This window comes from Caretta caretta, chromosome 3 (genome assembly GCF_965140235.1).
Source record: "Caretta caretta isolate rCarCar2 chromosome 3, rCarCar1.hap1, whole genome shotgun sequence".
NCBI lineage: Eukaryota > Metazoa > Chordata > Testudines > Cheloniidae > Caretta > Caretta caretta.
This window is the reverse complement of record NC_134208.1, coordinates 103,593,981-103,621,920: the sequence shown is the minus strand read 5'-3', so window position 1 is coordinate 103,621,920 and position 27,940 is coordinate 103,593,981. Positions and strand designations below refer to the sequence as shown.

The window sequence follows — 27,940 nt, the reverse complement described above, 5'->3', positions numbered from 1 at the left end:
ACCTCTGCTCCCGACATAAGCCTGCTATAAACTTCATTAAAAGTGCGGTCACCCATGACCTGGGGGGCCTACTCACCATGGCTGGAGTAGCAAAACGGCACAGTGAACAGTTGCGGATTCTGATTATGTTATGGCTTGCACCTAGTGTAATAAGGATTGGTGTTTTATGAAAATGGCCTTGCTGTAGAAACATTTTATGCATGTACAATGGCTCCTTTATTTTTTCCCATGACTGACAGCTGGAAATGTGTCCTTCAGCATGTCATCAACACCTGAAAGCAGACTTTCGCCAATTAGAAGGAGGAGAAAGAGAATGCGGGAGGACATGTTCACTGAGATAATGAACGCCTCTGGGACAGCTGACACAGAGCTGAGAGCATGGAGGATTTCACTGTCTGAGAAGTTAGACATGGACATGGAGAGCAGGAAAGCTTCCAATGAGCGAGAGCGTGCGGCGCAGGCTGAGATGTTTCGGATTATGAGGGACCAATCAGACATGTTGAGGCATCTGGTTGAACTGCAGGAACAGAAGCAGGAGGGTAGAGTCCCTCTGCAGACCCCTGGTGGACAGCCAGCCAGCATCGCCTGGCACAGAATCACTCTCCCCCAAGCGTTCCATGAGGCGTGGGCGAAAAGTGCATTATCCCTTTTGCTTAACTCAGGGGGAGGATACAAAGAACAGAAGGAGGCCATTCACAGACCTTTGATTGTCTGAAATGTGGTGTTATGTTACACAGCTGAAAATGTTTCTCCCGTTCCAACTTTACAACCCCCTTTCCCCAAGGTTACCTTTTCTTTCTGTTCTTCCTCTTTACTTGTGTTTGTTAAATAAAGTAAATGGATTCGAGAAATAAATGTTCTTTATTGAGTAGAAGCAGTGGGTTGGGGGGGGGGGGCTTGGCTTTACAGGGACAGTGATACAAGCCAGGTGAAGGTTTGGGAAAGCACAATGCAGACAAGCAGTCCACATTACTGTGACTCATTACTGAAATGGCTTTTCAAAACCTCGCAGATATGCAACACCCCTTGCTGTGCTCTTCTTATTGCCCTGGTGTCTGGCTGCATAAAAATGGCTGCCATGCAATCTGTCTCAACTGCCCATCCCTGTGGAAAATTTTCCCCTTTTTTTCTCAGATATTATGGAGCACACAGCAGGCAGCTATAACCATTGGGATGTTCTCCTCACTAAGGTCCAACTTTGTTAGTAAACTTCTCCCGCGCCCTTTCAAATGACCAAAGGCACTTGTTGAGCTTATAGTTGAACTGCTCCTTACTGCTGTCCAGACAGCTGGTGTATGGCTTCATGAGCCATGGAAGCAAGGGGTAGGTTGGGTCCCCCAGGGTAACTATAGGCATCTCAACGTTGTCAATGTTCATTTTATGGTCTGGAAAGAAAGTCCCAGATTGCAGCTTTTTGAACAGATCTGAGTTCCTGAAGATGTGTGTGTCATGAATCTTTCCCGACCATCCTACGTTGATGTCATGAAATGCCCCCTGTGATCCACCAGTGCTTGCAACACTATTGAAAAGTGTCCCTTTCAGTTTATATAGTCTTTGGCAAGGTGGTCTGGTGCCAAGATGGGGAAATGCGTGCCATCTATCGCCCCACTGCTATTAGGGAACCCCATTGTGGCAAAACCATCCACTATGTCCTGCACATTTCTCAGACTCGCTACCCTTTGTAGCAGAAGTCGATTAATGGCCTTGCACACTTGGAGCACAGCAGCTCCCATGGTTGATTTTACCTACTCCAAATTGATTCCCCACTGACCAGTAACTGTCTGGCTTTACAAGCTTCCAAATAGTGATCGCTACTCGCTTTTCCACTGTCAGAGCAGCTCTCGTTTTTGTGTTGCGGAACTAGAGAGCAGGGGAAAGCTCTGCACAAAGTTCCTGGAAGGTGGCCTTCCTCATCTGAAAGTTCTGCAGCCACTGCTCGTCATCCCATACCTGCAAAACAATGCAGTCCCACCAATCAGTGCTTGTTTCACGGAACCAGAAACAGCGCTCAACAGAGTGCAGCTGCTCTGTGACTGCCAGCAGCAACTGTGAATTGTTTTTTTCAATGGCTTGCAGCAGGGCTGCTTGCAAGACATCACTATGTTCTGCGGGGCGGACCCTACTTAGGCTTTGGAAATACTGCAGGAGAAGGCGCGAGGTGTTTGAGATGCTGACAGCAAGAGTGCACAACTGAGCAGGCTCCATGTTTCTGGGGTTATGGCGTACACGCGGTGGTTTTAAGACGCGAAAACCACTGGGTGGTTTGGCGTTGATATAAGGGAGGGAGCACAGTGCATCATGGGATGCCGACGCAATATTCCCACTCTCCCCTATGGCAATGTTTTGGTCCCATGAGGCTGTGCACAAACTTCCCAAAACACACTGTGGCAAGTTGCACTTTGGGATTGCTACCCACAATGCACTGCTTTGTGCATCGATGCAGGCGCTGCTAGTGAGGACACACTCCATTAAGACAACGAGCATGGTGTGGCCATGCACAATTGACTTAATTCAGAGGCTCGAAGTTGAATTAGATAAAGTCAACTTAATTTTGTAGTGTAGACAAGCCCTAAGTGTTCTTGGTGCCACTAGAGGGGACAGAGCACAACACCCAGGAAGCGTGTGGGTAACATACTTCCCCTAGCTGAGGAAGTGTGTCCCGAGCTTCAGAGACATCCCAGTTGAAATCCCAGACGAGCCCCCACTTGTAACACTGACAGACCCCAGTCATAGAATCATAGAATATCAGGGTTGGAAGGGACCCCAGAAGGTCATCTAGTCCAACCCCCTGCTTGAAGCAGGACCAATTCCCAGTTAAATCATCCCAGCCAGGGCTTTGTCAAGCCTGACCTTAAAAACCTCTAAGGAAGGAGATTCTACCACCTCCCTAGGTAACGCATTCCAGTGTTTCACCACCCTCTTAGTGAAAAAGTTTTTCCTAATATCCAATCTAAACCTCCCCCACTGCAACTTGAGACCATTACTCCTCGTTCTGTCGTCTGCTACCATTGAGAACAGTCTAGAGCCATCCTCTTTGGAACCCCCTTTCAGGTAGTTGAAAGCAGCTATCAAATCCCCCCTCATTCTTCTCTTCTGCAGGCTAAACAATCCCAGCTCCCTCAGCCTCTCCTCATAAGTCATGTGTTCCAGACCCCTAATCATTTTTGTTGCCCTTCGCTGGACTCTTTCCAATTTATCCACATCCTTCTTGTAGTGTGGGGCCCAAAACTGGACACAGTACTCCAGATGAGGCCTCACCAATGTCGAATAGAGGGGAACGATCACGTCCCTCGATCTGCTCGCTATGCCCCTACTTATACATCCCAAAATGCCATTGGCCTTCTTGGCAACAAGGGCACACTGCTGACTCACATCCAGCTTCTCGTCCACTGTCACCCCTAGGTCCTTTTCCGCAGTCAGGATTGAACCTGGGACCTCTGGAGCTAAATGCATGAGCTAAAAGCTACATGGCCCTTAGCTTAGTCTGTAGCAGACTCATTAATCTCTATGTGGTATCAGTGCCAATAGAGGGGACAGAAAACCACACCCAGGAGGTGTGTGGGTTACACTATGGTGGAGCATTTTAAGCATAGAGAAGCCCTTATTGTTGTGTGTAGTCCGGTATCCTGTTTCCAACAGAGGCCAGTGTGGCAAAGTACCTTGCTCCCCTCAGCAGACTCAGTCCTTTTTAGCATTGGTGACACAGGCTTGGTCAAGGCAAATCCTTACAGGTAGCACAGGATTCAGTTATTCCTTTCCCTAATCAATCCCTTGTGCTTGCTTTCCTTCCCTTCTGGGGCGGGAGTACAGCCTCCCTTCCTGGAAGGGTTTGATATCTTGCTAGCCTTAGCCTACTGGCAGCTTCCCTGCTCCTCTCATTCTCTCAACCCCCCTCCTTCCACACAGGGGAGGGTTTTAAAAGGTCTCCAGCAGTTGGAGCCAGCTGAACCTAATTAGCTCCCTAGCAACCCCTTTTCCAGCTGAAGCTTATTTCCCACTGGTTCTCCTCAGTGGACAGGGAGAGGCCTTTTAATCCCCTGGGACTAATTACTACCCCTCCCTTTTTTGTAGCTGTTTGTCCTGGGTTTACCACACCAGTAACAGCTGCCAAAAGAAAGGTTCAAGAAACTGTGCAATAAGCTTCTTAATTCTTATTAACGTGACCGCACCAAAGACCTCCAGTCATGGATTGGGACTGCGTTGTGCTAGGTGCGGTGCAATCACAGAACAAAAAGACACCCTCTTCTACAAAGAGCTTACAATCAGGCATCGGATAATCTGCTCCAGGAAAAGTTTCCTCCCAAGCAACCCGCAGTAGTTAAAGTTTGGCTTATACTCTTCCAGAACGCTCATTACCTTAATATTGACTATTAGAACTCAGGATAAGGTTGTTAACACTGTAAATCGCCAGTGTTATTTTGAGGGTTCTAAATGTTATGATGTCATGGTCATTGTTTCATGGGACATTACTCCCATAGCAGCTTTTGGGGTAAAAGTAATCAAGGTAATGGGGAAGATTATTAGTAAACTAGTTATTAAATTTTATCTGGAAGAAGAAATAACCTTTATGACAGATAACACTGAGATACAGGAAGAGAAGACAAAGAAACAAAAAAACTGCTTAGGATGTTATTTCTAGCTGAGAAAAACCTCAGAATAAGCGTATGGAAATCAGCATGACTGATTACTTTCTCATAGAACTTGGTTACAACATGTAATAAAAATGTGTGTTGCGGGTAGGTAAAGGGGAACTCACCTATCATTAAAAACACAAAATAAAACAACCCCGCCCCCCCAATTCTTGTCATTTTGGTCCCCCTCACTTGATCACTTTATTTGTCCTAATGAACACCATCAAACCAATGAATAATTGAAAACTGTAGGGCTTCTTAGCCTTAAGTAAAATAGTATCCTGAAGCAAAAGAAGAAGTAATAGGAAAAGGAAACGATACACAACCAATTTGGGGAAAAAATGTGCCATTGATATTGGCTCTATCACTTGGGAAATTAAATAGAAGGTGCTGTTAGAACTGGATATTGTTTTGGTCAAATCTTTTTTTTTTTTTTTTTTTTGGTAATGCTTATGCAGTTTTCTCCCAGGGAGAGGAAGGGAGAAAGAAGGAAAGAACCCGCATATGACAGATGCGAATCAAATTGCCTTTCAAACTACAAGAAGGTACCCAAATACCATGGAGCTGTGTGGGGTGCACAAACCTGATTAGAATAAGATTCAGTGGAACAGAAATAATATCTTATTTTGTTTTATTTGCAAGAAAAGAGAAATGTGGACTCTGACAGTATTTATTATTCTTATTATATTTATATTATTATTTAATGCCTTTTACCATTGCAAAAGATTATTCTATTGTTCTTTTTTGCTGGGGTATTTCTACATGCACTTGAAAGTTCTTCATTACAAATCAAATCAAGACACATGATGTTGCAGTACTCTGATCCAAAACACTGTGGCTGCATTATCGTAAACTATAGTGTTTTGGGTCATTATTGTAGAAATTTATCGTATGCTTTTTAAGTGTAGTATATTAAATCTTCAGAGTAGCAGCCGTGTTAGTCTGTATTCGCAAAAAATTTTGTAGCTCACAAAAGCTTATGCTCAAATAAATTAGTTAGTCTCTAAGGTGCCACAGGTACTCCTTTTCTTTATATTAAATCTTCTTATGGACAGCCAGGCCCCCTATGAGTTGTGGGAAGTCACAGCATGTTCCCTGTAATGATGCAAATGCTTAACAATGGAAGTCAACTATACACCATAGTTTGCCATGGGAAATGACAAATAATACTATATCCACCAGAACATGCGTGTGCCTTCTTCTGGGGGAACACCCTTCAGTGAGGGCAGCAGGAACTGCCCTCACATCAGCACTGAAAAGAAAAAGGGAGTCTATATAGTGGGAAATAATCTCCAGAGTTAATGTCCTGGTACAGACATAAGAAAGGGGATCTTTAATTTAAAGTCCTGTGTATGAGAACAAAGTGACAATATTTGAATGTAATGATGACAGTACTGTTGGCACTTACAAGAATATTGCAGTGACTGTCATCTGTGAAAGGGTAGTATATACATTTCTATGAATACCTTACATTAAAATTTAAGGTTCCTGGCTCAATTAGTATTTGTTGCTTTAAAACAGAGCTGACATGACAGAGCTGGCATATAGTCAAAATAAACATTTTATTTTTTTGTCAAGAAAAATCCTAAAGTCATAAAAATGAAATATATCCATAGAGGCTAGTGGAACATATAATTTACCTTCTGAACCCATATATAGCATTTTGTCTTCACGCCATACGGTAACTCACTCAGGAGTTTATGAGTGACACAGTGCTCCAGAGAGACTGTGGTTATCTTTTCTTTCAAGGCTACAGTGTTAGCCCCTATGATAACTTGAAATTGCCTCAAAGAAACTTCCACAATGCAATAATGGGTGGGAAGGGAAAGAACTGGAAAGTCTATAGGTCACGGCGGGGGAAAGCTCTAAACAAAGTATTTTATTGCAAAATATTCCCGGCAGAGCTGGGGAAGTCTGTTTAGCCATTTCTTTATAAAAGGAATCTGAGAAGCATGGATGTTTGTGTACTCCTCTGGCAGCTACACTGTAGATGTCTGTGCTTCCAGGAGAACTTGAGATGCACCGAACAAAGCAGTCACCCAGAGAGAAATTAAATGGTAAACTATTTTAGATGCTATCCACGGTTATGTGAATGTGTATACACAATAAATTTGTATATCCAATATACAACATTTAGTAAAGCTGTCCTACATATCAGTGGTGTCCAACCTTTTCAGATTAATGGCTGAATGGATTCTTTCAAAAAGGCCAAAGAACCACAACCAATACTAGGAAGCAGAATCTCTGCCCTTTCCATTCCATTTTCATCAGTCAGACAGCACAAAAGGAAAGGAATCTATCCACAAGTCTATTTGGGATTGCCTTGGCATAAGGGATCCCAATGGGGGAATAGCCAGCACAACTAGTTCCTAGGCCTCTCCACTCGCATCCCCTGATTCATCTCCTGGGCCAGGGGCTGCTGGTAAAGTGTTTTGCATGCTGGCTCTCCTCAGCAGGGGGATACTCCCTTGGAGAGCAATCACTAGCTGATGCAGGTAACCTGCATTGGGGCCGAGACTAGACAGTAACTGGTTGTTGGTTCTTGGTTCTTTCTCTCCTCTCCCTTGAGTGAGATCTCCAGCCCAGTTTTACAAACTTGGGCGGTTCAGAAAGTCTGAATGAGCGTCACACAAGCACTTGAACTGCAGGATGCTTTTCAAAAAGAAACCTGATCTCTGGTGCTTTCAAGCTTTTCCCATCAATTCTCTCTCCACAAGACATGATAGTTCGGGAGGGTTATTAGATATATACACATATCATATATTTACTTGTCCAGGTCTTCTAGATGAGATTGTTTTGTAAGCAGTGAATTTTTTTTTTTTTTGTAAAAGATAAATATTTTATGAGGAAGAAAACATTTAGGAACTGACATGGTATCATTTCTTACTCTCTGAGTGGGACCTGTTATGTTAATTCCGAGAAAAGCAAGAAGAGGGAAAAAATATCAGTTTTGAATTTGATTTACATCCTACTCAGGATGACACAGTACAGATTAATATTTGTAAAGCCAAATACTTATGAGTTGTTGAGATAGAGTACACTTCAGGATCTGATGTTCTCCAAAGAAAGGCAAGCCTTGAATAACCAAATTCAGACCTGGACCAATTGCCGAACTCCTTGGTAACCACAAGAGGCAGTCAAGCAAAGGGATTTTTCACCGAGAAAACTCAGTATATAGATAAAAAAGCCCAGGAATTTTCCATGCGGTAGAAACAACAATAGAAAAGCCATGACCTTGGGATGGCGCCAGGCAGCTGAACAGCTTGTCTATTGTGTGGGAACAGCTGACTTTTGCACAGGAAGCAATCCCTGTTGATTAGAGATTGCAAAACCCCTGCCTCGAATTTCATCCTTATCTGCTACATTAACGTTTGCACCAACAGTCCTTCTATGAATCAATAGACACCTTCATGGGCACCTCTGCTCATCTACAGCATCTGTAGCTATGGCAGTATATCCAAGGAATGTAATTTTAGGAGAATATTCTTATTCTGCCCTTTTTAGTCCAGTACTCTTTTGCCTGCCACTGCCATCTGATATGCTTTATATTTCCTCCCACGTGCCCTGCCCCTGCGCCACTCTCTCCCCACTGATGCATGCTTGAAGCATTGCCACATACCTATACTTGGTCAGAAACTTTGTGGGCCAGATTCTCTGCTCTAGTACTAGATAGAGCTACACGAATTTACACCAGTTGAAGATCTGGCTTTCTGTTTTTCTGACTTGAGTTAATCCCAGAATGTCACAGTCAAAGCAGGAATTTTGTTTTTAACATTTACTTTCCTTCCTACCAGACCTCCCAATCTTTGATTTGACTCACAGGACTGCCATGGTGTATAGAAGTTAAATTAATGCTAGGCAGACCCTTGTCTCAGCTTCAGGGTTAGCTCCTCAGTAGTAACTCATAATGGTGAAAGGCTTCTGCCTTGGCTGACTTCGACACACAGGGAAAATGGCAAGTCACAGAACCAAATTGAACTGCTTCCATGTGGGATATATAAAAAATCATAGGCTTACTAACAGGCCCTTAGTTTTGTTCAATTGATAGCTCCAAATCAAATGTAGATAATAGGCATGAACAAAAGAGAGGATGGGGCAGGAAAAGGAAAGGAAAGTGTGCATGCTCCTTTTACACTTAGGCCATATCTACACTTACAAGCTGAGTGACACAGCTGTACATCTGTAAGAGCGCTTGTGTAGCCATGTTATGCTGACGAGAGAGAGCTCTCCGGTTGACATAATAAAACCAGCTCAATGAGAGGAGACACAGCACTGTGCACATGAGCGCTTAGGCCGGCAAAACGTATGTTGCTCTTGGGGGGTGGTTTTTTTCACACTCCTGAGTGAGAAAAGTTGTGTCGACATAAGTGCTAGTAAAAAGAAAAGGAGGACTTGTGGCACCTTAGAGACTAACAATTTATTTGAGCATAAGCTTCCGTGAGCTACAGCTCACTTCATCGGATGCATTCACGAAAGCTTACGCTCACGAAAGCTTATGCTCAAATAAATTATTTAGTCTCTAAGGTGCGACAAGTACTCCTTTTCTTTTGTGAATACAGACTAACACGGCTGCTACTCTGAAATAAGTGCTAGTGTAGATATGGCCTTATGATTAGATTCACAAGGGGGACTTAGGAGCCCAATTGTCCTGTCAGGTGCCTGAGGGCTGGTTTACGCTGAAAAGTTTCATCAGCATAGCTACGTCTCTCGGGGGTGTGAATTTTTCACACCCCATGAGAGGCGTAGTTAAGCCAATTTAACTGCCACTGACTGATAAAGTCATAGGCACTGACTCCATGGGTGCTCCAGGGCTGGAGCACTCACAGAAAAATATTAGTGGGTGCTTAGCACCCACTGGCAGCCAAGCTCTCCTCCCTCCCCCCACAGTGCCTCCCGCCTGCTGTGGATGAGCTGTTCCGTGGCGTGCAGGAGGCGTTGGGAGGGATGGGAAGGAGTGGAGGATGGGGCATGCTTAGGGGAGGGGGCAGAACTGGGCGGGAAGAGGCAGGGCGAGGTCATGGGACTGGGAGAAGTGGTGGAGTGGTAGTGGGACCTGGGGCTGAGCGGGGGTTGAGCACCCCTGGGGAAATATGGAAGCTGCCACCTTTAGCTAAACTGTCAGTATGATAGCTAGTGGTGAAAGTCCCAAAGGTAAAAAATATGTCTCCAGATCTGGATTGCAAGCCCCTTTAAAATGTAAGGGTGTTCAGATCTAAGGTTTGGGATCTGGCCTAGATCTAATAAGTAGATCATTGCAGCAGAGTCCCTTCACCAATGTCATCCTGCTGTAGTTTGAATCTTCATGACATATTTCAGGGCAAAGGATGCCAAAAGAAGAAGTAAATTTGCTTCACTCTTTATATGATGCCCTGTAACAGGGAAGGTAATGTATTCCCCAGAATTCAGAGAGAACATTTGCTTCTTACTATTTGCCCTTATACTGTGAGGTTCAATTATGTAGCTACAGGTGTTGCATGCAGACAATAACACATAAATTACTCATATGTACATGAAAATAACCTTTACTTCAATCTTTGCTAAACACCTACAAGTGCATTTAATTATAAAACTTTGCCAAAAATAACAAGAGCAAAGCCAACAAAAAACCGCAAAAGCTGAAACAGAACTTTTACTTGAGGCACAGTGATAAGAAAAATGCTGATTCTTTTCATGGCTAAAGTGTCTTTTTCTTAATGACACTGGTTTTTTTATACTGCATTCCTTTAATAATCAGATTTGTATAGTACAGAACATACTGTATGTGAATCACAGTAGTCTCCTAACAGCTGTAGTTTACCCACATTTCCAGCGGTACCCTCAAAAGAGTATCAGAGGGGTAGCCGTGTGAATCTGGATCTGTAAAAGCGGCAAAGAGTCCGGTGGCACCTTCTAGACTAGCAAACGTATTGGAGCATAAGCTTTCATGGGTGAATACCCACTTCGTCGGATGCGCCAATGCTTATGCTCCAATACGTCTGCTGGTCTATAAGGTGCCACAGGACTCTTTGCCACTCAAAAGAGTGTACCATTTAAATCTTACCACATCATGGGTGTACATGACCTTTTCTTGAAGTGAAAGCACTGATTCTCATAGGATCACTGGTGATACATTTGTATGCTTTTAGACAGTTTTATAACACGTGTGATGGGGAGGCAAGGGGGAGGTAAATAAAAATACAGTCTACTTCCCCTATCATAGAATCATAGAATAACAGAGTTGGAAGGGACCTCTGGAGGCCATCTAGTCTAACTCCCTGCCCAGAGCAGGACCAATCCCCAACTAAATCATCCCAGCCAGGGCTTTGTCAAGCCTGACCTTAAAAACTTCTAAGGAAGGGGATTCCACCACCTCCCTAGGTAACCCATTCCAGTGTTTCACCACCCTCCTAGTGAAAAAGTTTTCCCTACTATCCAAACTAAACCTCCCCCACTGCAACTTGAGACCATGACTCCTTGTCCTGTCGTGCTCACTGGGGAACCTTGATTACCTAGCACTATTCTTTTCCAAAGTAAAGAATAATGCTCTTTGCCTAATTCTATTGTATGTCTGCCTAAAGGTGCTGCCTTCCGTCTGCAGCAAACAGAGGAAATGCATCAGGAGCTCACAGCTACAGATGGAATGCACATCACCAAGCGGGAGTCACACCATAAGATTCCTCAGATGAAAACCGATTTCAATGAACATTGTGTTTCAAAGCCCACTTCCTTTTGCCCCTCAAAGCTTAAGAAGGAACATCCCACTTCTGTCTGCCGACACAAAGGAATGCTGTGGCTTGAGAGATGTTATCAGGCCTTCCTGTGCCACTGCAACAGCGCTCCAGTTGTGTCTCGCAAGAATTACTCATTGTTTCAGGGGAGGACTGACTCCTTCGGGTGGGGTCCCAATGGCATCTAATTCAGTGGAAGTGGGTGGCATTGGGCGGTCAGCCAGGCGCATGACACAGATCTCTGGTTACAGAGGAGCCAAATATTGAAGCCAAGTCAACAGAGCTCTTAGTAATCATAGATTGATTCATAAAATGCAGCCTCTTATGTTTTTTTAAATATAGTTAGGAATAAAAACGTAATTGGATAATGTTAAAAGCCACTTTCTGAAACTGAGACAGCCTTGTTCGGCCTGTTTTCTCTTCGTTTTCAAAGGCAATATTAATTCCTACAAACAGTTTGGCCTAATTTGCAGCCTGGGGCCCAATGCTCTGATCATATGTGCAATGGGAGAATAGGGATCATGGTTTTTAAAATAACTTGATTTGAGGGCAGAAGCTTTCAAGTAGTACTAGGCAAACCTCTAAAGACTCTGCCTTCAAGTTCAGTTCCTAACAGCCTCTCCAAATGTGGATGCATATTCAAATTATCTAAATCACTTCAGTTACCAAAATTAGACTGGGAAGTATCATAAGAGGCTCCCTTGTGAGATTTCTAGTGCTTGTGCTTCCACTTCTGCCTAGAGATATTGTGTGAACAGCAGTTTTTCTCACAGTATTTTGGCACTTATGCTCCCAGATGGAACTTGAAAGTGCATAGATACAAAGTGGAAAAGAAAGAAAGATCTAGGTATTTCAGGGCCTCAGTAAAAAATTGTTTTCAGTTGGATTCTCAAATGTGCAGGTATTTTTAATTTTTTTTAAATCAGCCCTCCTATTCCTGCCTTTAGCACACACTATGTTTAAGGAGGCCAGTGAAACTTAAATGGTGAAATAAAAACGAAAGCGTCATCTGCCAAAGGAGACTTTTTGCATCAAAAGGATAAAGATTAAAAGCACATTTTTTTGTGGGGCTGAAGGAGGGAAACAAATACAGGCTTTCCAAAAGGAAAACATTTAGCCTATCTTCAAAGGATAGCAATTTCCAAGTTTAGGCATTGTGCTATAGGCAAATGTACCACTCCGTTGGCTAACTACATGGAAAAAAATCATCTTGTAATTCTATCACTCTTGTGAGAGGAATGAGACAAAGCCACTAAAGCACATTTGGGGACAGTGGCAATTTTCTGCTAAGGCCTAGAATATGTGCATTCAGTTAGTATCAGTATTGAATACTTGTGCTTGTGCCAAAGAAATATCTTATCATCCAGTAAAATGTGAACTTGCAAGTTGCCATCAGTGGGAATGCTGTAAGCCCCAACTACCGCCCCCAATAAACAGCATCCTTAATGACTAAGTGAGTCCCGTGAACTAGTAACATGAGTTAACTGCATAGTTAGCCTAAAATAACACTGTTATTTTGTGAAAACTATGCAATAACTCCATGGCAACCCCACTGAAAAAGATGGTGACTAAATTGTGACAACAGTGCCACATTATTGCCTGATAATGCTCATGTCCCCATTACTGAATGTGTTGCCAGCCTAGTCAGACCCCCTATGGCATGATGCCATCAGCTAACTAGGGAGAGAGAGTGAGAGAGAGAGAGAAAGAGAAAGAAGGGACATACATGCATTTGCTTCTGAGAGAATTGTGGGCATATATGGTCAAATGTGACCTGGTTGTAATTTTTTGCTTCAGCACTTACTTACATCCTGGATGAATGGGACTCATGGATATGTTCAAGCCATTCTAATAGGGTTTATGCCATCTCTGTGGAGGAGTGGGACAAAACCTGTGACACTCAGACACAATTAAATTGAAATTGTGAAACTGTGTGTTAAGCTACCTACCGTGGAGTACCTAGCGTGGAGTAAGGAAGGTATCACTAACAGCTGACACAGTGGCAACTGGATATTGTATGAAACATAAGGAAATAATTAGAAAGTGTGGCAGGAGAACACAAGACACTCCAGAATGAAATCAGTGGTCCAGATCCAGGGTTGCAACTGATGAATGGCTCAGTGGGAGGGGAAGGCACAAAACCATATTCGTGCTCTCCCCCAGTCTTGAACTGCTCTGTGTCAGGCTGGTGGTTGGTGCAAACTACAGTTGGCTGCTGAAGGATCCCAATGATAGCAGCTGCCATTAGCCTCAAGGGGCCAGTCCAGTAGCCAGGGGAAAGTGGGGCATAAGGGAGTTCTGGCCATATCCCCTTTCCTCTGGTTACACCCTCTGGCAGCAGACAGGAGAACAGGGTCTATAGGCCCTGAGAAATCCGCTATGTGTTGAGGTAACCTGGCAATCTGCACCTGTCATTGAGAGCAGTTCTGCCCTACGTCCCTAGGATCAGTGGGGGTGAGTGTATGTAGCTGAGGGCAGAATTTGATCAACTGAGTCTAAAACGTGAGTGAAAAAAAATCGGAAGTCCTTCACTAGCAATGCAGGGCCAGATTTTCAAAGGTATTTAGGCAACTTCAGATGAAAGTAGGTGCCTAGTGGGATTTTCAAAAGCAACTAGTCACCTAATTCATTGCTTTAGATATTAAGTGCCTGGTTACTTTTGAAAATCCCACTGAGTGCCTATCTGCATTTGAAGGCCTAAATGCTTTCAAAAATCTGGCCCACAGTGTCTAGCTCTTGGAATTAGAGCAAAGGCTGATACTCAAGGTGAAACGGAACAAGGTGAAAGCTATATATTTGAAAGCAGCTTTTATTAACTGGTCTCCCTACTTTATCTCAAAGGCAAACTCATCTGTTCCACCTGGAAGAACTCATTTCGAGGTATTGAGGCTCCATAACCTCACCACTGAGCAGTATTACCTGCTTGCCTTGGGCATACTGACAACGGGGGAGCAGCAGTTTTACTGAGTTAGCGGAAATCTCTGAGAGCTGCACATGTCTTTAGTGAGAGAGTGATAAATGCTGACAGGTTTTGGACCAATCTAAAGAGCTGCTGAAAAACTGACTTCCTATAGTCTTATTCTGAGAAACATAAACACTTTTGTCACTGCTCCTGATCTTCACATCCCAGGATGCCAGCTCAAAGTGACTGCAAGGCAATTTCAAACTAGTGAGTTTCATAGGCCTGACGATGGAAGGAGACAGGCCAGGCACTGATTTTTAACAGTGTTGCATAAAATTCTGGAAAATGCCCCTAAAATGACCATTCTAGCTAAATATTTCTTTGGTTAAAAATGTACCTCTGCTCTGTCCACCCCCAAGACCTAATGATGACACAAACCATTTTTTACTGCTTTCAGCATGCAGTGCCTCGTATGATGAATTGAAGGAAAACCACTCTTTTGCCTGAATTTTCATAGGTCTTTCGTCTGGTCCAGAAGTCTTGCACTCTCAGATGAGATAGATGATATCTCAGCAGCTGTGATGCTGACTGAGGCTTCCATTTTCAGTTAGCAGAGAGGCAAATGGTCAGCTGGCCTCCTCCACAAGTCAGTTACACCACTTTAGCACAAAACACGTGTGGCCTTAAAGCAATGCACTGTAGAGCCCAGGAACAAACTGACTATTTTTCCTCCCAGTAAATACTACGAAGTGCTATTCTAGGTAACAAACTATAGAGTGAAGTGGCAATACAAAGCCCTTAGGGCCATCTATATATCTCAAAGGCAAAGCTAGCATTTGAAGCAAGATTTTCTGCTGTGTCTGAAATCCATTCAGTGCAACGAACAAAGGGGAGCTGTCAGGGAGTCATTTCTGATTCCTTGTTTCTCTGCTTGCCTCCCCACCAGCCCCAGCATGTTAGAGCAACCCCTCAGGCTGCTCTTACCTACACCACTTAACAAGATCCTCAAGAGGCCATACACCAGCTGAGGATAACGAGTGTGATGCAGTTATGCCCCCTGTACTGGGGTTGGGCACCCATCTCCCATTTTGAAAATCTCCCCCTGACTAAAAATTTCCACCTCCCTGCCCAATTCTACTTTCAATTGACTTGCTGGCATCGTCACTATTACTGCTGTGTCCTCCTGTATGGTAGTGTTCCTGGGGCACCTCAGGGTCTGTATTTTAGAGATCATTGTCCTGATTTGCGCTGCACCTGAAACAACCTGGAATATTTGGTTGCCTGGAAGGCAATGCCACACCTTGTTCCAAGAGTATCCCAAGGACTGTGGCTTTCCAAATGTCTTCAAACCAGGGTCAAGGCCACCTATGGTATTTTTACAATATTTACCACTGTTAGCAGCTTTGGGAAAGCCCTATATCCCAGCCCCAAGGTTAACATATGTATGACCCTAATGCCAGATTTTATGAGTACTAACTAACATTGGTAGCTTTGCAATGTGATCAGAGTAATCCAGCCTCATACTTCATGGCATAAAGTTGTCACTGGTGAGAGGCATTAAAATATTTTTGACTTCATGCACAGCACTGTACAATTAGCTAGCTACAGCATGTTTTGTTTCAACTTCCTTTGGAGTGTTGGGTACTATTTGGTACTTCCACAGGCAAAATACCGGACTGGACTGACTAGTGGTGTCAGCCTGTCTTGCAGATCGGTGTTCCAGAATAACAATAATAATTTTTAACAAAACAAACCAGTGACAGCTCCCCTTTCTACCACCATGTCAAATTCAAACTTCTTGGCCCAGATCCTCAAAAGCATTTAGGTGCCTAACTCCCTTTCTCTTTACCTCAAAGGCTATTCTCAGTATGCCCCTCCCTACTTACCTACTCTTCTCTACTATCCTTTTGCTTCCAGCCTGTTCCCTCCATTTTTACCAGCAATGGCTACTTTTACCATCCATTTGTCCACTCCTATAAATGTCTTTGTGTGTCTACCACATTCTAAGGAGCACACAGCTCCTTCCCTGGACTTATTCATAAGGCTCCTTAACCTCTTTGCCTTCAAATCCCTCCTCAAAACCCATTCCTTCCATGACATTTTCAAGAAATCAGCCAGTGTTTGATGCCAAGGCTGGTGGGCAGTTGGGGAAATGTAATTTTATGGACTTGTAGAAACTGAAGCAATTGCAAAACTTTCTTTTTTAAAAAAAAGTTATAAATGTATCTAGAACTTATATGAACTGAATGTCTCCCTTTCTTTAATCTCTTGATGCATTTGTTTTTTAGACAAAGCTCTGGCACAGCAGGAGCCCAATCCTGCTCAGGAATGCTGGGCCCTTTTTTATCCTCCCGACTTTTCCTCAGGTATGTGTCGCCCACTGAGTTTTCCTGGTTCTGCATATGCACTAATTATTGGGCTTGCTTGTCTCCTGTGCAAAGCTGTGCTTAGTGCAGGGAAGAGTCAGTGGGCATGAGGCTCTATGCAGCCTCAAAGTAGCGCAGAGCTTCTGCCAGGTACCGCTAAATTGCATCACTAGAAGAGAGTCCTCAATGGACCCTGTACCAGTAGAGGATTGACATGGGGAAGCAGAGCGCTGGCATGCACCATCCCTTCACTGACATGCTCCCTCTTCACTGACATGCTCCCTTGACACACACCTACTTCAGGGTAAGTTGTGGGTACACAAAGACAGAAGCCAGGGCTTGGTTGCAATGCAGATGCACCTGCAGGGAGTTCCCCAGTATTTTCTGCTGGGCATTTGTGGCTGGATTAGGGCCCTCTTGCCCAAAAACCCAGTTTGAGAATCTGGCCCTGTGCTTATTTCCTGGCTATTTCCAGGTGCAGGCACCAGACGCTAATTAAGAATCAAACCCAGGGATCAATTCCATCAAGGCCACAGTCTTCAACCCTGTAAGGCAATACAGTGGGTGTCAGGGTTGCTACTATAATAATTAATAGAACTGGTAGAATATTTTCTGCCAAAGTCTTTTTTTGTTGAAATGGAAATTTACGCAAGAAATGTCCTTTTAAAATTAAATTTTGGGGGCATTGCTGAAAAAAAGAATTCCTCCTCCCAAATTTAGTATTTGGTTTTTCAATAAAAAAAATCCCCGCAAAATTAAATAAAAATTGACAGTATCAAACAAATGTTCATTTCATCATACTTTTCACAGAAAAAGAAAGTTCTGACCAGCTCTAATTATTATTAATAATAGTTAATGCTTTAGTTAAGTAATCTTTCAACTAAGGCTGAATTCAGGCCCTGAGAGTCTGACTTTGACTTTATAACTTGATAAAGGGTAGAAAAATGTCTCAAGCAAATCCAGATCATCACAGTATATGGAGGCATAGATGTCATTACACAGTAAGGTAAAGTTTGTATGTCACTGAAAGTTCTGTACAAGAAAATGATTTCCCCACTCTGTTGCAATATCTGAATATGTACAGAAGATTAAATGAAAGCTCATTCTTGGTTGAGATCCAAACTGACATTATTCAAAAGAGTTTAAAATATTCATATTCAGAAAACCGCTCTAAATGTGTTTTCATTAAAACAGCTAGAAAGTAATCTACTGTAGAATGAAACATCAATCAGTTTGGCTGCCAATCTAGGCCTCTTTGTAGATGTGGGGAGAAGGATTATGAGTGTACTGTTTGAAACCTCTCTTGTTGACTTTTTTTCTAGAACGGGTAATTGATAAATTGGATGAAACAAGTTTAAATGGATTTATTGAAACGTATGATGAGAGATGGACCAAGGGGTTTGTACTCAGATCAACATTAAGTTAAAGCTAAGGTTTAGTTTGAATTCAATGGTGCCAAATTCTAATGAGATGTTCACCTTCAGTTTTAGAGGGCAAAATAGCAGATATCATGCAAGTTTACCAATTTTTACAAGAATTTTCCACCTTTTTGAAGAGTAGCTGAACTAGACCTGGAAAGGGAATCCTAGATTCTGATTCTAGAACTAGAATTTGGTTGAAGACCCAACCTGGGTCCAAACTCATCGTTGCAGGTTTAGATCCAGGGATCAGGACATAATTCCCTACCCCAGAAATTCAGGGTTGACAGGGTTGTAATTGATATTCTGGTTTATTGGATATCCACACTTTTGCCCTCCTTCCCCCTACCAAGCCTACCCAGTGAATCCTCTCTGTGCATTCATCCCAGCAGGGCTGACAGATTTAGAATGCTTTTGTAGAACATAAATGCAAAACAAAGGAAAACTAGCACTCTCTTTTGTTGCTGTTTTGTTTTACTCTAGGAAGTGAGGAGACACTAGCCCAGACAGCAGAAATGACAGGTCATAGAGTGAGCACTTCCTGGGAAGCAGGAATCTGCCTCACCCTGCTGGCTGCTGACTTCCTCTTGGTCCTTTGTACTTTTATTGCCGTGTTGTGTGCAGTGGATGCTCAGAGGGACCGTTACAATGGGAAAGGCAAGGCACTGCAAAGGAAACTGTCCATACAGCTTTGCATTCAGTGTCAAGTGCTGTGAGCACACAAAAGGCTCTGGCTGAGTTATAAAGAGCTGTGTGATGCAGATGCAGCTACTCTGAATACCAGAAATTTAATCAGTGAGTAGCACTGACATAATATGCAGCTAAAAAAGTGCTCAGCATGAACGGTGTTCCTATAGTAAGCATAGAGGAAAACTCCCAAACTGCTTAAAAGGCATCTTTATTTTCTCTCATACCTTAATATACTCCCTAGCTCTTTTGGCCACAGCATCACACTGGGATCTCACGTGCAGCTGATTATCCACCATGACCTAAGTTCCCTGTAAGCTGCGCGGCCACACAGCCGCACAGCAGCCTATTTAGCGCCACACAGGTGCTTCGGGAACCCGCCTGGGGACCTGCCGTGGTGGGGGGAGGGGCACCCCTCCCCCAGCCCCAACTCATCCTGCTGCCTGGACCTGCCGCGGCTGGAGCAGCCAGAACCCAGCTGCAGCTGGATTGGGCCCAGGGATGGCCCGGCCCCAGGCGCAGCCCAGCCCCAGGTGTGGCCCAGGTGGCCCTCCCCTGGCCCGGCCCTGCTGGGTCGGGGGGAGGGGCGCCTGTCCTGCAGCCCCAGCCTCAGAACTCCTGTGGTGGCGACAGGTGCCTCTCTCCACCAGCCCAGGTGCTGCTGCGGGGAGAGCGCGCTGGGAGGAGTCCTCTCTCCCCACAGTAACCCTGGAGCACCCTCCTGCAGCCCAAACCCCTCATCCCCGGCCCCACCCCAGAGCCCACACTCCCAGCCGGAGCCCTCACCCCCTGCACCCAACCCTTTGCCCCAGCCCTGAGCCCCCTCCCACAAGAACCCCTCAGCCCCACCCCTGTCACATGAATTTTGTTATGTGCACCGATGTGAAGTTGATGTGTCACACATCACCTCCATATTGGTGCACATAACAAAATTCATTCCACACATGGGTGGGAAAATTAGAGGGAACACTGACCGTGGCTCCCAAATCTTTTTCAGAGTCACTGCTTCCCAGGAGAGAAGCCCCCATCCTGAATGTATGGTCTACACTCTTTGTTCCTAGATGTATACATTTATATTTAGCCATATAAAAACACATATTGTTTGGTTGTGACCAGTTTATCAATCAATCAATCCAGAGCTCGCTGAATCAGTGACCTGTCCTCTTCATTATTTACCACTCCCTCAACTTCTGTGTCATCTGCAAACTTTATCAGTGTTGATTTTATGTTTTCTTCAGGTCATGCATAAAAATGTTAAATAATTTTGGGCTAAAAACCAATCCCTGTCTGACACCACTAGAAATATACCTCCTCTATGATGATTCCCTGTTTACAGTTACATTTTGAGACCTGTCAGTTAGCCAGATTTTAATCCACTTAATGTGTGACATGTTAATCTTATATATTTCTAGTTTTCTAATCAAAATGTTGTGCAGTACCAAGTCAAATGCCTTACAAAACTCTAAATATAATATATCACCACTATTGCCTTTAGCAACCAAACTTGTAATCTCATCAATAAAGATATCATGTTAGTGTGATGGGATCTATTTTCCATAAAGCCATGTTGATTTGCATGAATTGCATTACCCTCCTTTAATTCTTTATTAATTAAGTTCTGTAACAACCACGCCATTATCTTGCCCCAGATTAATGTCAGGCTGACAGGCCTATAATTATCCAGGTCAAACCTGTTTACCTTTTTAAAAAATTTACACATTAGCTTTTTTCCTCATTGTTTTAAGACTTATTGAAAATCAACATTAACGTTCCAGTGAGCTTCTCAGCCAGCTCGTTTAAAACTTGTGGATGCAAGTCAAAGATGACCTGTGCCTGCCGATATTGGGGGGATAGGGGGAAGAATGAGGGCAGCCATTTTCAGCAGTGTTACTGAGTATACTCACTCCATGTAAGCATGATCAGGGCAAGCCAAGTTGCAAATCTGGGGGGACACATGACCCCATATGCCCCCCATCCACATGTTGCCTCTGATGCAAGTTATCTGGACCTGCTGATTTGAAAATGTCTGGCTCTAATAGCTGCTGTTTAACATCCTCCAGAGATACTAGTAGAATGGAAAGAGTATCACCATACAATGAGATTATATCATCTGTTTTTTCTCCAAATACAGGATAGAAATATTTATTGAACAATTCTGCCTTTTCTGCATAGTTATTGATAATTTCACCATTACGGTCTAGTAACAGACCAATATCATTGTCAGGATTCTTTTTGTTCCTAATATATTTTTAAAACTCCTTCTTTTTGTCTTTAATTCTGCTGGCCACAGATTTCTCCTTGGCTTCCCTTATCAATTTTCTACAATTCCTAGCCTCTGATTTATATTCATTACTATCAACTTCCCTTTTATCCCATTTGTTATACATACACAACTTTATATATGTGATGAAGTCATGATCACTTACATGTGGGGATGAGCTGCCATCCACATGTGTGTCCCATATATATATATATATATATATATATATTATAGCTTCATTCACTTCCCTTTTAAAGCAGATTATTTTTAACAGTATGGCCTTAATCCTCATTTGTGGGATTGTGGCTTTTTGGTCATCTAGTAAAGTATTATTAAATGATTATCAATTATCATTCACATTTGTTTGATTAAATTCTTCTTCCCAACTGATTTGGCTCACAATTGTTTTCATCTTTGTAAAACTGGCCCTGTTAAAGCACCAAATACATATATTACTGGTCTGGACTTTATTCTGTTTGCACATTATAAATGTGATCAAGTCATGATCACTTACTTGTACCTAAGCTACAATTAACTTTTAGTTCTGTGGTCAGTTCCTCTTTATATGTTAGAACAAGGCCGAATATAAAATTCCCTTGTGTTGGCTGCAACACTTTTTGAGATAGGAAATTGTCATCTATAATATTGAGAAATTCCAAGGATGTTTTAGTACTGGCAGTCCCCCATGACTATACAGCTTTTTTCCCCCTATTAATTGTAGATAGGTGCACAAGTGGCCATCCTTTTCTCTGGTGTGATCTGGTGGTCTGTAGCAGACATCAACCAATACCCCATTTTATGCTTTATCTGTTAGGACATTTACCCATAAGCATTCAAGATAATTTTCTTCCAAGTTACCAGTAACTCAGAAACAGGTAATGTCATCTTTGATATAAAGTACCACTCCACCTCCCCTTTTGCCCATTTAATCTTTCCTAAATAGATTATAACCATCGATTCCAATCATCCCTCCAGGTTTCAGTAATTCCAACTAGATCAAATTTATGTTCATAAATGAGCAATTCCAATTCCTCCTGTTTGTTACCCAGGCTCCCAGCATTGATATATAGACAAATTCATCTCTTTGTGTCCTTTGGTTCCTCGATTAATTTTGTTCTCAACATCTCGATTTTGTGCTGAGGCTCATATCTTCCCTCTTTTTACCCTCCCCTTTTGCTATTAGTTTAACTCTCTCCTGACTACTTCAGGGAGACTGGGCCCCCTTTCCACTGAGGTGGAGACCAGCCAAACTATACAGCCCTCTGCTCCATAGAAGGTGGGCCAATGTTCCACAAAACCAAAACCCTCCACCATACACAACTTACCTAGCCAGTGATTCACTTCCAGAATCTTCAGCCTTCCTTTGCTTATGAGACAGAAAGGATCTCAGAGAAGATTGCTTGTACATTATTCTTCTTCAGCACACTTCCAAGTTCTACTGAAGTCATCGCTATTTGTGAGATATCCCACACGCAGTGTCATTAGTACTGATATGAACCATTACCAATGGATGCTTGCCTGTCAGAAGCCCATAGGCACTGGCTTTCTCCTTTCCCCAAGGGTGCTCAACCCCCGCTCAGCCTCAGGCTCTGCACCCACTCCACCCAAGACCCTGCCCCGCCCCCTCTTCCCACCCCTGCTCCACCCCTGAGTACACCCCATCCCCGCTTCTTTCCCTCCCCTCCCAGCACCTCCTGGACACTGCGGAACAGCTGACTGCGATGAGCAGAAGGCGCTGGGAGGGAGGAGGAAGAGTTGATTAACAGGGCCACTGGCTGGCAGGAGGTGCTGGTGGGAAGAGGGGAGATGGCTGCTGGTGGGTGCTAAACACCCACTAATTTTTTCCATGGGTGCTCTAACCTTGGAGCACCCACAGAGTCGGCACCTGTGCAGAAGCCTATCCAATCTTGGAGTGATATTTTGTGTCTTGACTCTGGGAAGATAGCACGCTTTCCTATTGTCCACCTGTCCCTTGCAGAATGTTCTTTCAATTCTTCAGAGTACTGAATCCCCAACAAAGGTAATCTGTCTTCCTTGGACAGCAGAAAACTCTTTGTGGGTAAACTGGATTTTCTTACAGGTGGGGTTGAGCTGCTGTCCACTTGTGTGTCCCACGTATCTCTCCATTCCCTTGGATGTGCTGGATTTTGAGAGAAAGAAACAAAGAAAGAATCAGGATCACTAGTCTGTTTTTAGATATTTCTCCAACACTGGGGCATGCCGTTTCCCACTATTTGTACAGTACTCATAGAAACTGCTTCTTTGTGGCTGAATAACCTCAACATACTCAGTTCTCATAACTATTTGTCTTCTAGCACCATATCTAGGGAACTCTTTTGTAACAGTGCAAAAGTATTAGCTCATTAGTCAATGTTTGTAAAATACTTTGAACATGAAAAATCTATAGTTATTTTATTTTTTATTAAAAGGTGCAGCTTTTGCCCCCAAAAGTAGTCTTAGATTGATATGTTTTCAAGTATTTTCAAAATTCGTCCAGGATGAGATGTTTTCATTTTGACTAGCTATGAGAAGAGTGGAACTCCTCTAATTGGGCAAACCCTGGCATTTTCTCCAAGCCTTTTTTTCTCCAAAAGGACAGTTTTTAAATGTGACAACTGCTCCCTTTGTTGTGTGGAGAAAGGGGGGAAAATCAAAGTAAGAACAAAGACCATTCCTCTTTTTACCCAGTACATGATGAAGCCTAGACACATGATATCTTATTAAAAGATTTATGATCCCATGCTGTATGTCAGTCAGTTGTTGAAAGACTTTTTGAAATATTAAATAAAATGACAGAATCAGTGGTTCAGAGAAAGAGCATATGAAGCAGACTGCAAAATCAGTCTCATAATGGGACCCAATTAGTTCCTGAGTTTCGAGGAAGTGGCTTTCCAGTGATTAGATGTCTGCCTTGCAGTAACATTTAGCTCTGTCTTTTTAATGAAGACACTGGGCCAGCAATATCAAGTTGTCTGTCAGCTGATGCAGCGTGATATGAAGGTAATAATCAAAGACGGAAGGTATCAGTAAGCAATGAAGCTTTTCAGTGTATATGAAAGGCCTAATTCATCCATGGTGACATCCCATTGAAGTTACTGGAGTAGTTACACTAGAGATGAATTAGGTCTGATGAGCTTTGTTTGTCCTAGAGAACTGCATCCTTGCTACTTTCCCCTGTGTGGTTGAACCAGTGCAAGACATAGCAGCGCAGTGTGTCCGCACTTACCAGCCCATTTCAGGGTCAGTACTGCCCCACATCCACACACAGCACTCCTTACAGATGCTTGGGTGGATATAGAAGGTTGTCTTTTCCCCCCAATTCCTGACTCAAGTCCCAGGTGCAGGGACATAATGTACAGTATATGGGATATAATGTCTGTTCAGAATTTGATTTATTTCAATAGATGCTTTGATTGACACTGCCCTGTGCAAGGATGCACATGCAAGCAAGCTCATATTGGCATGATAGAGGGTCATCAGCTTCTGCCTCACCTGATGTCCAAATTACTCTTGGCCTGGAGATCCATGGCTTTCTACGATGAGCACCAGCACCTCTGAGTAGCAGTGCTCAACGGGGAAAGGAGCGGGTAGTTTCATTTCTGCTGTTCTTTTCATTCATGTGATGATTTTATGTTTTGTTGAGTGGTTGTTTTGCTTTCTTGGTTTCTTTTGTTGTTCTAGTGAGTTCATTTGATGAGCAAATGCAGTTCAGGAGGGCAGAGATCCAAACAGGACACTCCAGGAGACCCAGTCAGTGCCCTGTTCCTCCTCCTGTAGAGCAGGCTGAGGCATGTGTAGATGGTTGGGAGAGCTGTAGGGGGCAGCCGGGGTTATTTTTTAAAGACGTTTTCTTTCACATCATCATTCTAGTGTTTCCAACTAAACTAAACAGGAAAAAAAAAGTGAAAGGGAGAACTGCGCTTGGAAGGGATTGACTCAGTGTGAAATCCTTCAATATGTTCGTAAATCTGGCTTTTGATCTTTCCTGTCCCTACAACCTACCATGCAGAGGTCTTGTCCCCCTGCTACAGGATGTGAGTAAAGCCCATTTCAATCAATGGGAGTTGCCCATATTATCTGATAAGAAAATAGGGCCTAAGCAAATACTTGGGTTTCATTTCAGGTCCTGAGCAGCTTTCTCATCAGAGCAGGTGAAGAAGAAATTTGCTGCCAAGAAAAATCTCTTCTTTGTGTATGTAAGAGGTTTCTTTTCAGACACTTGGGTAATCTGAGCCTTTGATAACAGCAAACTGGATTTAGCTTTAGTTGAATATTATAGATTTTCCTTTGGCTGTGCCCAGCTACAGTAATAACAGTTACTTATTTGCATAGTAAGAATCCCAGAGCACTTTATTCACTTAACACATTTATTTTATGGAGCAGTAACAGCCATGGCAGCTAAGAATGAAGATGAGCTTCCATTTTAAACTGATTTCTCCAAATCTTTGAAAGGATTTTCAGAATCTAGGCTGCCCTCAATCCCATCCTTAAAAGGAGTCCATTGGTTATTGGGAAATTAAAAAATGGGTCTGGGAAGTAGCTTACTATTATATTTCATTTCTGTTCGCTCAGTGGACAATACAGGCCCCTCTAGGATTCTGCTTTAATATCACTCAGGGGGGAGTGTTAAAAAAAACGACTAGTATTAGACTAACAGAATGAATAACTACCCATCGGAAACTGCTGTTTTCATGAAGAGGAAATAAAGTTTTTCTGTGTGTAACATTGCTCTATTTAATTTTTAAACCCTTTATTTTTAAACAAAATTAAAGCACATTTCAAGTCCCACACTGGTTTCAATGTTTTTCCCACTTGCAGCTTTTTGCTTTGAATAATTCAGCAGATTCAGTAGCCTATACCAAGCATAACCCCAAATTTACAAAACTCAATGTAAAGGTTCTCGCCCTAAGAGGTACATTTAATAAATTATGTATTTTCCTCTAATATACATTTTCCAATGGATTGCAAATAGCCCAGACATTATCCCCGATGCTATTCATTTTCACATTAAAGGAAGAGAAAAGCTGAATATGGTATAAATATTCCTTTAGCCAAAAGCTTCAGTTTCTATTCTCCAAATTTCAGCGTGAGAAAATTTGGCCCAGTAGAAAAGCCATTATAGGTTCCTGCAATCAGTACTAGTTACAACTGCATGCAGAAAATGAGAGGTAAAATTCCAATTAAACTTATAATGATCTCATTGTTTAATTTACCAAAGATATAATTTATTGTACCTTTACTGAGAAAAATACAGAAGAAGGAATACTCTACATAACCTGGTAATTAGGTATGTGCCTTTGGCACATAGACTTAACAGTTTCAAACTAGAAATGGGCTGGAGCTGCAAATTTTAGATTTGGATCCTGATTTTAAACACTCTAAAGTTTAGGGGTGTTCAGATGTGGCATTTTAATTGAGGCCAATGAAAAAGATATGGGCCAACTTTCAATAGTTAGATGAACCTGTTTAGATTCCAAAACACAGCGATGGTTTCAAGTGCAAGGTTTTGGTTCAGAATTAATTACTCTATACATGAATAAACATAATACAATGTAATTAAAATGTTAGCTATGAAGCTGAAGGGCTAGATTAGGGATCAGCAACCTTTGGCACACGGCCCATCAGGGAAATCTGCTGGTGGGCCGGGGTGGTTTGTTTACCTGCAGCATCCGCGGGTTTGGCCAATCGCAGCTCCCACTGGCCGCGGTTCGCCGCTCCAGGTCAATGGGGGCTGCAGGAAGCGGCATGGGCCAAGGGATGTGCTCAGGGCAGCATTGTAAAGTTACAATGCAGCCTTTAATGTCTCTGAGCCAAACCTTTGTTTAAATGTATCCAGTCCAATACATATTAGATTTTGCCTTCTCCCCACTTCTCATTTTTCCCCTCTGGAATTGAACAGTGAGAAAATCCATTAGGGCTTGTGTTAGTAACAGCCAGTGTTCTTGTGAGCACGTGTAGGGTGAGTCAATTAATTTGCATTAGTCTGAAAGCATATGGTGAAAGCATAGCATTGGCCTAATATACAGATCCTTTTTTGAATGACTTGCCTTATTCCTCTTTGTTTGCACTAAGAGTGAACTTTATGCATTAGCCTGATGCCAAATTAGGTTTAAAGATACAAATTGACTTTACAAACCCTATATAATGCCTGCAGAGAAAACTGTTTCACATTTTGAAATGCAGTAAGTTTTTGGGGTGGGTGGCTAGGCAGCAATTACGTAGCTTACTTAACTGAATTACACTTCTAACTTGCAATGAATCACTTCCCAGCAATAAATTATTATTTTTATTACAGTAGTTCCCAGAGTCCCTGATTGAGGCCCCATTCATTGTGCTAGGGTCTGTAAAAATATATACCCAGAATAAGTAAAGGAGACCGAACCTGGCCCAAACATTCGTGGGACCATTTGCCAAGAGCCAGATTCTGCTGTCCTTACTCATGTTGATTAATCCTGTAGTGTGAGACACCCTGCTGACTTCAGTCGGACTTGTGGTAAAGCAAAGTACTATACAGTGTGCTGACTTGTGGAACTCTCACTCCAGCTGGTAAGTAATGACTTACACGAACACTCCCACTGAAGTCACTGGGACTCGTGTGAGCGAGAGCTCACACATGGGAGTAAGGAGTTCCCAGTCTGGCCTAATGTAACTGAAAGTATCACAATCTGGCTCTAAGTAGCCATATGGAATGTAATGGGAAAAACCTATGTAACAACAGGTGTAAAGAATCTCAGAAATAACAGAAGCAATCAGAATGGAGTGAGAAATAGATAACAAAATCAAAAACTATGTGGAGTCCGGTGGCACCTTAAAGACAACAGATTTATTTGGGCATAAGTTTTCGTGGGTAAAAAACCCACTTCTTCAGATGCATGGACAAAGTGGGTTTTTTTGAAGAAGTGGATTTTTTACCCATGAAAACGTATGCCCAAATAAATGTTAGTCTTTAAGGTGCCACCGAACACCTCA

The 27,940-nt window shown here is 42.9% G+C and overlaps 1 long non-coding RNA gene across 2 annotated transcripts in view; it reads left to right on the top strand.

Annotated features, from left to right (window-relative positions):
• LOC142071563 (uncharacterized) overlaps nucleotides 1-27,940 on the top strand; it is a 152,531-nt gene that overhangs the window by 41,908 nt on the left and 82,683 nt on the right. For both annotated transcript variants that reach the window (XR_012667669.1, XR_012667670.1), the window contains exon 2: nucleotides 16,529-16,606. This is a non-coding gene — a long non-coding RNA (uncharacterized LOC142071563). The remainder of the gene's footprint in view (nucleotides 1-16,528; nucleotides 16,607-27,940) is intronic.